The sequence below is a fragment of the Asparagus officinalis genome, chromosome 1, assembly GCF_001876935.1.
Source record: "Asparagus officinalis chromosome 1, Aspof.V1, whole genome shotgun sequence".
Taxonomy (NCBI): domain Eukaryota; kingdom Viridiplantae; phylum Streptophyta; class Magnoliopsida; order Asparagales; family Asparagaceae; genus Asparagus; species Asparagus officinalis.
The window spans coordinates 101,864,212-101,877,926 of NC_033794.1; the positions used below are offsets into that span (position 1 = coordinate 101,864,212).

Genomic DNA, 13,715 nt, shown 5'->3' on the forward strand with positions numbered 1-13,715 from the left:
AAATACCCTAGGGGGTGAATATGGTATTTGTTGATCTAATCCGATATTAATGTCGAATTAAAACTTATTAACAATTATATCCTAGTAAGTATAATATTCAACAACTTATGAGCAATGCTATGTAATTAAAACAAGGGTGATACATACATGAACAAATTTACAAATAAGATATTGACAAATGACAAAAAAAAACACATAATATGATCACGTAGTTCGGTCACTCTCGACCTACGTCTTCATCCTCACTCTCGAGGAGAATCTCCACTATCTCAACTGGTTTTTAACGTTCACCGAAAATGTTCACAACTCACACTACACAATCAGTTTTCAATGCTCACTGATAAACATTTATAACACTCACAATGTAATACCACAACACACCCTCTAAATGTTGGCCTAGCCCATGTCGCATTCATCAAGTGCTCGGATTTACAACCTCTCCCTAGGCTTTACTACCAACGTCACTCCTATTGGAATCGACCCCGCCTTTCACCACACACTCCTCTCTGTGTACTTGTCTATTACAATGTGTATCTCACAATAAGCTCGAGTAAAAATAATTTATTCTCTACAATGGAATAGAACGAATTGTAAGCTCTCACTCAATGATACAATCTCACAACCCCAATATATTATGTATGAAATACTTAAGCTCAAGTGGGTGTGTGTAATCAATGAAATTGAGTTTAGTAAAACTTCTTTGAAAACAAGAGTGAGAGAGATGAAATTTAAGCACAAACATGAAAGAATCTATCTCCTCCTCTTGTGAGAACTTCTTCATACAAACACTTGTAAAAACAAACTTTAAACACACTTAAAACTTTAAAACAAACTCTTTTAAAACTCCCTTAAACATCCATAACAAATAAATGAGAGTTGAGGGCTTTTTATAGCCTCTCAAACTAGCAAAAAAACCCCCCCCCCCCGCCAAAAAAAAAAAACTGGATAGAAAAAACTAAGCATTACTAAGCTTAAAAGTGCCCATCAGTCGACTTTTTACAGGCGTCGGTCGACTGATAAAGTCGACAGTTTCAGACTTTGAAGTTTCTAGAATTTTATGTATCTAGCTTTCTAAAATCAATTAAAAATAGTAAATCAACTCCAAAAATCATGAAATTGCACATAGATAAACATTTTGGAGAAAGAATTTATGAAATATCACTTCCCATTTATGAGAAATTACTGTTTTAAAATAGATATTGAAGATTCTAAAAACTGCTGAAACACTTGAGTTTGTAAAATCAATTTAATATAGTAAATCAACTCAAAAAATGATACGATTTTGGGAAATGTTTATAAACATGTAATAGAACATGTTAGAAAAACAAATTCTTAATTTTCATTTTCCATTTGTGAAAATTCATTTATTTTGCAAAGTATTAAACAATACGAAATCATCAAAACTTGATTTTGATGAAATCAATACCAACAAGTTTTGAAACACTTTTTAATAGATTAATAGACTTGAGAAAAGATATAAAATAGTTTAAACAAGTCTTTAATCCATAAACATATTATTTTCCAAATAAAGATGATAAATATGAAACTAGTATGTATGTTTGTAAATGTAACTTTTTGTTTCATATTTATTTGATTTAACTTGAAAACGATAAACAGAAAACATGTATGTATGTAATATTTAAGATTTAAGCATAAACACACCAAAGTATAAGATCTAAATTACAAACAATATTCCCAAGCTAAGAGATCTTCGATATGCTCGTCTTGGTTGCGGATGAAGCTTGAACTTGTACTTGACTTGAAATGCAAAGCTTCATTCCGATATTCCTTCCATCCTCCAATAGATATGAATGTGTAGGCGCAAGTCTATCCAACCTCTAACTGGAGGATCTTTGTGTAGAATACCTAATAGGCAAATAAACACTCGACAAACATTGTTAGGAATTATTTGTTAATCATCAAAACTAGATTAGATAGTAGGCTCATAAACATAAGACCTAACACATGCTTCAGATCAAGTCAAAAGGAGACATCTGTTGGCTAAACCCAGAGTCAAATTCTTAACTAAATTCAAACTCATAGGCAAAGTTCACCAACTAACAAAGTTTGCCCACATGGACCAAGTCATCCACTTCCGAAGAAGACATGCCCATGTTAGAAACGACCTTCGCCCACGTCTGCAGCGACCTTCGTCCACATCTTCAGCGAGCTTCATCAACCCAACGAAGTTCACCCAATAGCTGTTTCTGAGCAATTTTCAAGGGGATAACCGCTCCCCACTAACTCCTACTTTAATAGTCACTTAATTCATAATTAAGGGGATCATTAACTCTCTCTTTATGTCTATAAAAGGAAAAAAAATCATCTACAACAAACACACGAGATAGAGAAAAATATACATGCATGCACATGCATATGCGCATAAACATACAAAAGGTATTGCGAAGAGAAGATTGAGCTAGCTTCCAAGCGATCCGATCCTCATCAACAACAAAAAGACCCATAGTCTTAGTCAGTGAGTCAACGGAGTACAGATCGATGCTCCACCGTCACACGAAAAAGAATCCCAGGGAAAAAAATTCCTTTGTTTCATAAAAAAGAACCAGAAATAGGATAGAGACTCCGTTGGGGACTTCCTTCTCCTCCGACGAGATGGTTGTATCGCACACCGACACCAAGACCCTCGGGTCTTTTGCTAAAATGCTGGTCATTTTATTTGATCAAGCGAAGTTTGAGGAATCAATTTCTGAAAACAAAATCTCTGAGATGACAACTATACGTAGTTGTCACAAAATTCAGCACAGTACGAATCTAGTGTCTAAAATGATCCCCGCGTAGGGAATGCCCACCTTTGTCGAAGATTATTCAGGCTTTGCTAGAAGCCAAACGAACTTTGCCAATGACAAAGGAATTTTGACTCTTGCCTCGAGCGAAGATGAATATGTTATCATATCTGATCTCGGGCTTCAGTCTTCGACTCCTCTAAGAGTTTGATTCAAAGTGTCTCATGATACTTGCTATGCTTCTCCAACAAAAGCAAAAAATGGGGGTTGTTCCTCATCCAAATTTCCTCAAAGGATGACATTATTGTCTATGATCCCGCTAGATAAACTTCTAGCCAACATCGCCATAAGCAACGTTCCCATTCCAAGGCCAAAACCAACGAAGTTGGCACCAATGTTGACTTAAGAGAATTCATAACTCTGAAGAGAACTTGCCAGTGTCAACATTGCACGACCCTCAAAGAAATGATCTTGGCATTTCAAAAGAGTTGCCAGCACAAAGAAATAGTCTTCAACCATCTTAGTCATGTTCCTGAGCTTTCAGAAGCTCGGACTAAACGATGATGATGCACTCGAAAGAGAAAAATGCATTTGTTCACTATCAACATGACAAGTGTGGCTTCTAAAGATGATGAGGAAAGTTCAGATAGCTCGTCTGATCCAGTATCCTCTCCTGGCATTGGATCCATTCTACCAGAAGCCGATGGAGTGTATCTAACACCAGGCTAAGAAGAAGAGCGGCTATTCCTTTTGACTACTCCTCCATCCCAATGCAAATATTATAGTCTTCATCCTAGATGAATCAACCAACTTCTAGTAGGGCCAACTCCACCATGGCAACGAATCCAACCCCTAGTTCAAGTCAAGAATGACAATGGGCAATAGACATGGTAGATTAGGAAGACATTCTAACCCAAATGGCAATTCAGAAGAAAGATTTAGATGAAAGAATTGCATGACTGGAAGAGATGGTTAAGCAACTTCTATTAGCCTCTCGCCCTTAGGCAAGCTCTTCAAAAAGAAAAAGGCCACTTGGTAAGAATATTCTTGAAAACGATCAAGAACAGAAGGATGATGCAGATTTTAAACATGAAAAATTAGAGGCTACACTACCTTCAAAAGCCAACAAGAAGGCCAAAGCCCTGAAAGACATCCAGAAGCAGCTCAATATTCTTTCTCAACGAACAGAGCTCAAGAAGGTTGGAATTACCCGATCTTATCATGTCAAATAGGATATGATTCCCTATCCAATGAAGTTCAAGCCACCAACACTTTACACGTTTGGTGGCAAAGGGTCCCCGAACAAATGGCATTATCCCCAGAGATTGAAGATGTGGGTGTAGAACTCACGGATGGAGCGATTGCTCTATGTAACTGTGGAGATCTCCTGGTACAGTTGGAGCTCCCGAGGATAATCCTACTGGGTATAAAATTTCTACATATATTACTAGAGGGATATAGCAGAGTCAAACCATGAAAGTTAGAGTTGGATGGAGTTTGAGGCAGAATGTACGATTGCTGTGATGAACACGGTCTTTGGCAAGGGTCCAAGTCATTAGAGCGGACTTGTAAGAGGAGAGGGCAGTCATATTCTTGGTAGGATCACCTGTAGTGAGTGATTGAGTTGGGGCTTTTGAGATGCCATCGATGTGTCCCCAAAGCCCACAATTATAAAGAATGACTCATAGGAACCAGGATCATGGACGGTAGTTATCATCATCAAGTTTGACGTAGATGGATTTTTGATGGAAGTGCATCTTTGACGTTGTCATATTGGTGATATGGGGTTCAATTGATCAATACTTAAGATGTAGGAAGTTGGCTTGAGCAACGGTCGAGTTGTGGTGTACATTGGTGATCATGGACAGTCGTAGGGCGCAAAGGTTGACAAAGGCGACATTGTTGGTTAGTGTAGGGTCAATGTTGAGCGGTGATTGAGTGTGCCACAAGTGGGTGGAGACGCTGTAGGTTCATTAGCCGACGAGGTTAATGGGTGGTGCTAGTGTGTGGTTGATTGGTTGTAGACCATGGTGGAGCAAGATCGACTAGAGAGTGAGCACTATCGTATTGTTGATCGAGCAACTAGTGGGATCTAGCCATGGGTGGCGACAAGGTTGCGGGTTTGTTGGTTGGCATGGCTAAGGAGAAGAGCTTGAACATGGGTGGTGCGATAGTGTACAGGTGGTGATGAGCTTGTTGGAGCGTCTAGTGCGGTCGTGGTCAAGGAAGCATAGGCAGCGCATAGTTTTTGTGTGCAAGCGGTGCATGCATTGCGAGGATGAGAGCCTGATACGATTGGGAATAGGTGGCAATGAGATCCAGACTGTGGGTGGCGGTGACATATTATGGGTAGTGGCAGGTTTGTAGGGTTGTGGGCTGGGGTTAGAGTTGAGGGTTAGGGTTAAGGCAACAAAGGTTTGTCTAGGGTTACGAATTGGGGATAGGAGGGGGGCATGTGTATTGAGTGGTTAGGTTTGTAGGGGTAGGATTTGAAAAGGGGATTGATTAGATGTCTATGATACCATGTTAAACGCATAGCAAATCAAGAGAAAAAGATATATTTCTTCATTGCTATTATTAGGGCTGTCCATTTTACCCGCTGGCCCGGGCCCGGCCCGGAGCCCGGCCCGGAGCCCGGCCGGGCCGCGGCCCGGGCCGGGCCAGGCCGGGTTTGGTGTGAAGAAAACAAATGAAAACCCCCCTCTATTTATAGAACCAGCCCCCTAGGTAAATGACCAAAATAACCTCACAAAATAGCCGTTTTTTGACCGTTTTTGGGGGCAAAACGGTCAAAAGGCCAAATCTGGCCGTTGTGGCCGGGCCGGGCCGGGCCGGCCCGGTAACAACGGTCAGATTGGCCCTTTGACCGTTTTGCCCTCAAAAACGGTCAAAAAACGGCTATTTTGTGAGGTTATTTTGGTCATTTACCTAGGGGGCTGGTTCTATAAATAGAGGGGGGTTTTCATTTGTTTTCTTCACACCAAAAACTCATCTCTTCTCTCTTATACTCTTATACTCTCTCTTATACTCTTATACTCTCTTATTTATACTTTCTAATCCAATCCCCAAATGGCTTCCGGATCTGATTATGAAGAGCAAAACATATCTCCCGATCCTGAATTGAGTCCTCCTACTATGAGTCCTCCTACTATCAGTCCTCCTACCGAAGTTAATCCCGAATCCGGTGGCGACGAATCTGCACCAAGAGCTCCTAAACGGCCAAGATCCGATGTGTGGAATTTTTACGAGAAGATCGACGTCACCAAGGATGAACACGGTAGGATCCTCACCCAGAAGGCTAAGTGTGCTTTGTGCGGCAAGATTTTTCAAGCTCATCATAAGAGCGGCACCAACCACCTCAAACGCCATTTAGATAAACACAACAAAGGCCAGCCTCCTCAAGGTGATATCCGACAATCCATGATTTCTCAATCCTCCTCTTCTGGTAGTCTCGGTAGTTGGAACTATGACGCTGCCAGAGCCAGGAAATGCGTAATCAGGTTTATCATTCTTAAAAACCTTCCTTTTAAATTAGTAGAAGATGATGAATTTGAAGATATGTTTAGAGATGGTTTTTATCCTGCATTTAAAAAATTTTCTCGTCAAACCTGTCAACGTGATATTTTAAAATATTATCAGCAAGAACAAGAAAAAATAATTTCTTATTTTAAAAATTTAAACTGTAAATTTTCTTTAACTTCTGATATTTGGACATCTAGAGCACAAACTGGATATTTATGTATCACAGCACACTGGATTGATGAAAATTGGCAAATGTTTAAAAGAGTTGTTTCTTTTATTGCAATAGAAGAGTCACATACTGGTGCTAATGTTGCAAATTTAATAATTGAAGAACTTATGAAATTAGAAATTTCACAAAGAATATTTTCTCTTTCACTAGATAATGCAAGTAATAACAATGTAGCTGTTGATTTTATCAGATCATCTTTATCATTGCCATGTCATGGTGATCTTTTTCATATTAGGTGCATCTGTCATATTTTAAATTTAATTGTTCAAAGTGCATTTACTGAAATTAAACCCATGATAGAAAAGGTTAGAACAGTTGCTTACATGCATAGTGCTTCTGAACAAAGACTTAAAAGATGGAAACAATTTTGTAAAAGAAAAAATGTAAAGCCTAGACTAATTCCAAAAGATGTTGACCATAGGTGGAATTCCACATATGCAATGTTAAGTGTAGCAATAGAATATAAAGACATTATAACTGATTTTATAAACTATTATGCTTCTAGTTCTAGTTCTGGTAGCACTTATGGAATAACTGAAGATGAATGGACAGTTATATGTAATTTAAATGAAATGTTACAAGTTTTTTATGATGCTACCATGTTATTATCTGGCTGTTATTATCCAACCATTACTTTAGCTGCTTTACAAATTTTAAATATTCAAAATTTTTTTGATAAATATCGTTTGGATGCTACTTTTGGACCTATGGTTTTTGAAATGGAGAGCAAATTTAATAAGTATTTTAGGCCTATTCCTCATATTTTTGGTTTGGGGGTTCTTATTGATCCATGCTTGAAGGATATTGGCCTTCGAAGTTTGTTACAGTCATTGTATGGTGGACAGGTTATAGACTTAGATGATGGAACCACCCTGAATGCTACTACTCATCATTTACTTATTAGAAATTATTTTCAAACTTTATATGATGAGTATGCAGCTAGACATGGTGTAGCTGCACAACAGTCTGCAGCTTCGGTTTCTTCGAGCTCATCCCGAGCCCGAGGTAAAAGTGTAAGTTTTGATAGGTATGCAATGGTAGCCGAGCTAACTGGTGGATCTGGACTTGGATCGTCATCATCGGAGGTTTCTGAAATAGATGAATATTTTTCTGCTTCTTTAGTTAGATGTCAAGGAAATGCTTTAGATATTTTGCAATGGTGGAAAGTATATGGATCAGTTTCATATCCTATACTTTCCACCATGGTTCGTGATTTACTAACAGTGCAGGTTTCGACGGTAGCTTCGGAATCCGCCTTCAGCACAGCAGGTCGTTTGATCGACGATCACAGGACATGCTTGGATCCGTATACTGTACAAGCGGTGATGTGCTTACAAGATTGGTGGAGGTACGAGAAGCGAACGCAAGGCATCGATCGGATGGCTGGAATTGAAGATAAATTTGAAGAATTGGGACTAGCAGATAGATATAAAGAATAGATTGTAGTTTTTATATCTTAGCTTACAATTTGTAAAGAATTATTTTGGAAATAATTGCAAATGATAGTGATATAGGTGAGTAGGTGCCAACCTAGTTGGGATTTACTTATCTATTGTGATGCGATTAATTCCAAAATAAATTTGTACTTGTAATTTGTAACTGATTTATCAATTATTAATAAAGAATATGTTTTTATCATTTCTTATTTGTAATTTATGTCATTTTAAGTAATTAATAAAATTATTGTTTTTGTTATTTTTCTTGTCTTTTTTTTATAATTTATAAGTTAAATAACATTAAAAAATTTTGGAAAAAAAAAAGGAAAATCACCCGGGCCAGCCCGGAACCCGGCCCGGTCGGGCCCGGGCCCGGGCCCAGACCCGGCCTGGTGTACCCGGGTCCGGGTCCGGGTCCGGGTCCGGGTCCCGGTTTTGCCCGGCCCGGGCCCGGATTTCCGGGCCGGGCCGGGTCGGACCGGCCCGGATGGACAGGCCTAGCTATTATAATCTATATATACAATGTAAATATAATTGTTCTGCTACTCTACCCGATGTACGACTAAACAAGAACTGAATATACAATATTTAACAAGTCTGGTAGTAGTGAAAGTCCCGGAGCATAACTACACGCTAGAACTTACTATGAAGCCCAAATCTCTAGTCAAGGATGAATTGTCCAGAAAAGCCAAAAGGAACAATTTGTGGATTTGCGTATGAAAGAGAGAGAGATTGCTTTCTGGTTGTTGAATATTTTGATTGCTTATAATCTGGAGCTATTAGAGTTATAGAAAAGAATCGTTTGGAGACTTTGTAAAATCAATAATACATATGAAGACTAGGATCATGATCTACGGTTGCCCCCATGTGTACGTATCGTGCTAATGCGTGTCTAATTAAGCGGATTTTGATCGAATTCACCTAACTCCATCGTCTGTCTCCATGGGCTTGTGCATCATTACTAAAGAGATTAACTTAGTTCTACGTCACAAGCACTTGAAATGCCGACTTAATCCTAGTTGTTTTCAACGAATCCATTGTGGAGGCCATCCTTTGTAAGCCGATCTTTATCCATTCTTGACATTGTGATCCCGCTGATGGTCTTCTAAACCTAGAAGGACCATTTACTGTGAGTTTTTTTTTCAAAGCTATCTACAACCTCCTTTGAGCGAACTTCTCCGGCAAAGCTTTCCTCTCAATATCACCTCTTGTGTTGTTGAAGTTATTCTTGAAGATCAAGGGCTAAGGGGATCCCTTTACAAATTCAGACCACTTAAATCGTAGGGTTGTGTAATAATCCTAACTTTTAGATAGATATATATAAGGAAAACGTATAGGGGCTTTTATGTAAAATTTGATAGAGGGTTTTATTAGCAAAAACAACCTTTTATAAATACCCCAAAAACCCTACCCAACTTCTGATTTCCGTCAGCCGCATCCCTTCTTCCCGTCTTCTGTTTCCGCCGTTCCCAAAAAAAAAAAAGGCTTCTCTTCCTCCCATCTTTATCTTGCCGAAAAAAAGAAGGGTCTTTTGTCTTTCGAGTTGGGATCAAGAACATTTTCTAGGTATTTTTCTTCCTCACTTAGAAACTTATGGGCACATCTAAATTTTTTTAGGCCATGGCCATGGTGGAACCAAGCTTTGGTTCTTGCCTCTTGTTTTCATCTCTATATGCTTACCTTATTATTTTTTTTATACAAGGCCACTTAACTTTTTATCACGTTACCTTGGGTTCCTTTTAAAATAATAATAACAATAATTTGGGTATGTATACAAAGCACCAACTTGAGACCTAAATCTTTGACCTCACTTCCTCAACCTCAATTGTTAGATTTATTATAAATGATGCTGACACACTTCTTTAACCGGTATTATAAAATAAATATTAATCATGCATTTAAATTCCTTGGTTGAAGGCATTTTGATGTGTAATTGTTTAGATAGAAGAGTAAAGAAGATAAAGGGTATAGTTATAATTTGGTAGGCTATGAGTTAAGGGCATATAATAGTATTGATTATTGTTTATACTTATTCTTTAGGTGTTTCGAGTGGCTTCGAGGAGGTGTTGTGAGGGGTAGTTGGATTATTTTCGGACTTGAGGTAAGTGGTGAATTTATGCATTGTGAGCTGTGTATTTTTTATATAATTATATCAAGTATACTTGGATTTGTTCCTGACGGATTATATCCTTCGTATGATTACTGGTATATCAATTGTTGATTGGTTGATTTTGTGATGCTCATGGATATTTTGGTATAAGCCTATGCTTATTTTCTTTATCAATTGTTATGTCTATTCATATAGTGGTAGGTTGAGATGCATATGTGTTTGATTTATTTCACTATTGGTTGGCCTTTGGCATATTTGTATAATGTGATTAGCTTTACGAACTTTGTTTATTATTGAAGCATATGCATCTCAAGTCAATATACCGGTATATGTCGGATATAAGCAAGCTATTAAAACAGGACTCAATGTGCCTCTATGAGGTTCTATTTTAGCGCTAAGAGCCCAAATTTGGTCTCACCGTCCCGGAACCACGGGCTTAATAATTGTGGGGTTTACCGAGTCAACCGGAGTATGAAGTGTTGACCACATTGAGACGTAGCATGCTTATTTCTATTCTATGATTTCTAATTTTCTTAAATATTTGTATCAAATACTAGAGTTCATTAATGATTCTATATCATTCTTATATTTTGTTTATTTCTCGTTGTAATATTTTAGTTTTGCAAAACCAGTGTTTAATGTATGAATTTATCCACTTATTGAGTTGTAAACTCATTGTGTTATTTCTATTCTTTTCAGAGACTCGGGATTAGGTGGAATTGAGGATTGTCAAATTCTTAGAACGAAGCAAAGAATAATTCGAGATTGTTATTGTCTTCTAGGCGAAGGTTAAATAAAGTCTTTAATGATTAGATGATGAATTGAGAGTTTGTAATAATGAGATTCTTTCTTTAGGTTGAGATTTATTTGGAGTTGAGGAACATTTATTTTTATCAAGTTAATTGGCTTAGTTGACTTTTGGGATTATAGAGAATGTTTGTTGTTGGTTTTAGTTCAATGAAGAGATTTGTTTTAGTGTTCTTTTAATGAATGTATATTTTGGAGGACTTTTCACAGGTTTAGTCCGGCTCTAATATTCCTTTGAGGTTCGGAAATTGGGGTCGTGACAGGTTGCCTCTAGGGACATTGCTGGTAGAAGGTCAACTGATGCTATATATGGAAAAAATTTCAAAATAAATCTTTTTTAAATAATATGAGCAAAATTAACATTTTCAAAAAATAGCAATTTCAATCTTTTTTTGGCCAGCTCATCACTACTGGCTGAAAGAGGACGAAATTGAAAAAATAAGGTTTGTAATTACATGGGACTTCTAGTCCTGTAAGTCCCATGTAATTACGAAGAACTAATTAAGCACAAAAATTACATGAGAGTAGTAGTCCCTTGTAATCTTCACCCATTAACTCCCGTGACCCCCTCTCTCTTGCTGACCTTTCCTCATACATAATATGCCTATGTATGAGGAAGGTACTAGGAACATGTTTATGTTATCTAAATCATACAATTTTGAAAGTTTGAAGAAGGAAATACACAGAGATAATAAAACTAATAAAGAATAATATACAACAAAGGTGTTCTTCAACTGCTCGATAAAATGAAAGCAAAATAATTGCCATAGAGATCACCGACGATGAGGAGTTGAATGATATAAAACAGTTAGTCCAGAAAGAAGTTTCAATCAAATTGTTCATTGAGAAGTATCTGATTCTCGAATTTGTTAACATTTCAAAACATCAATGAGAGTTCTCCTGCATGCTTGACTTAGATAATGAATAGTGGGTTTATGACATCTCCAAGTGAAGAGCCATGGGCTCAATTACAACATTTAAGTGGGAATTTCCTTGGTGGGGCATCAAGTACTATATTTAACAACGTTGTGGGCTACATTACATATAACTTATCGGTCGGATTAATTGTAGAAGAAGAAGAAAATGATGACTTAGAAGATATTGAAAAAGATGACATGCAAATTGATAGCAAGCAAGTGGCTATTGGAATCGATGATGACTCCCATTGGATGAATCAATTTATGTTAACAATGATTATATAGAATCTGAAGATCCGTTACTCGACAAGTTTCAAAATGTGGATTGGATAAATACATCTCAAGATGAATTTGTTGATATTGGTTTAAATTTTTAATGGCCTAAGGACTTCACTTTTAAAAAAAAGAGATATATTCAAGAACAAGGAGGTGTTGATCTATGCAATCCAAGAATGGTCCATCAAGAATCGGGTCAAATTCAAGTCGGTAAAAACAATAGATGATGTTAAAACCATTGCAAATCATAGTATAAAATTTGCTCGACCAGGTAATTTAAAATTAAATTTCAAAGTTTATATTTTTTAATTTGAATTTTAAAGTAATTTCCTATTTTAGATTTTTTGAATTAACTCTCGCAGGTACATATCCCGAAGCACAGCAACATGTATCGATATATCATTTGGTAGTGCAGAGGCTTCGCCAAGCCTTAAGCCAAAGTCGTGAAGATCTTCATGATGTACGAGAGGTCATGCAACAAGACACTCTCGATATCATATACACACATCAACCACAACGACAATACAAGGATGTAGCAGAAATGATGATAAAGTCGGACCTTTGCAACATGAAGACGATGAAGCCATACCATCTCAACAACAAATGTAGCCGGATAATGAACTCATCCAAGCTTGAGATTGTGGAGATTGAGGAGGACGAAGACAGAGGAGGAGGAGAAGAGTTCTTGGATGTATGTAAACTAATCATTATCGTTGTATACTTTACAAACCTATTTTGTTATGTTATTTATGTTTTAGCTTTATTCCAATATGTACTAAGGTAGTATGTGAAGTATACTTGAAATTTTAGTATGTGTGGTGTGATGAGAATGAGTATATTTTGATATGTATTAACATGAGATGATTTTTAGATTTGTAAATGAGTTTGTGGTGTGATTTGTGGTGGGAATTTGTTAGATTTATTACAGTAAGTATTAATGTGAGACGGTTTTTAGATTTGTACAAGAAATACACAAAATTAGAGATTGTTGTAATGCTTTTATAGAAAATAAACATACACATAAAATGTACACAAGAATTGCTATTGTTGCAATACTTTTACTGGAAATACACATGAACATAAAATCTACACAAGAACTACCCAAGAAATGCACGGGACTGCTAGTCCTGTGCATTTTGATTTTGGCCTAGTGCTTAGGAAATGTATGAGACTACTAGTATTGTGCATTTCCTAAATAGCTGCAAACATGATTAGCAGCCACTAATTACACGGGATTACTAGTCCTGTGTAATTAAAAAAACATCCATTTTAAAAATTTCTTCTAGTATATATTTATCCACTTTTTGGCATTGATAATGAATCATTTGATCATTTATTCATCTCATGTAGTTAGACTCAGATCATTTTTGAACAAGATTAAATGTGCTTGTATACCCTCTACTTCAGTAGCTGAATGAGCAGTAGATGAGCCACACTACAACATGCTCATTCATAATCCCTACTATTGTTTTTTGCTATTATGACCTCTTGGTTCATTAGCATGTCCAGATGCAACACCATTTTCAGGGGCAATTTAATTTCCCTGTTGTCCACCCTTCTCTCATATGCAATCTCCTTGCATGACGATCACATGTTCTCTTTTTAGCATGTCCTATTCCATCTTGTTGTCGCCCACCTCCTCCTAGGGCGACTAGAATTAATTTTGATGACACC

General features: G+C 37.2%; 1 long non-coding RNA gene across 1 annotated transcript; it reads left to right on the top strand.

Annotated features, from left to right (window-relative positions):
* On the top strand, nt 9,446–11,028 carry LOC109843550. The gene is made up of 3 exons (XR_002247717.1): nt 9,446–9,497; nt 9,972–10,032; nt 10,741–11,028. It is a non-coding gene; the product is annotated as an uncharacterized LOC109843550 (long non-coding RNA).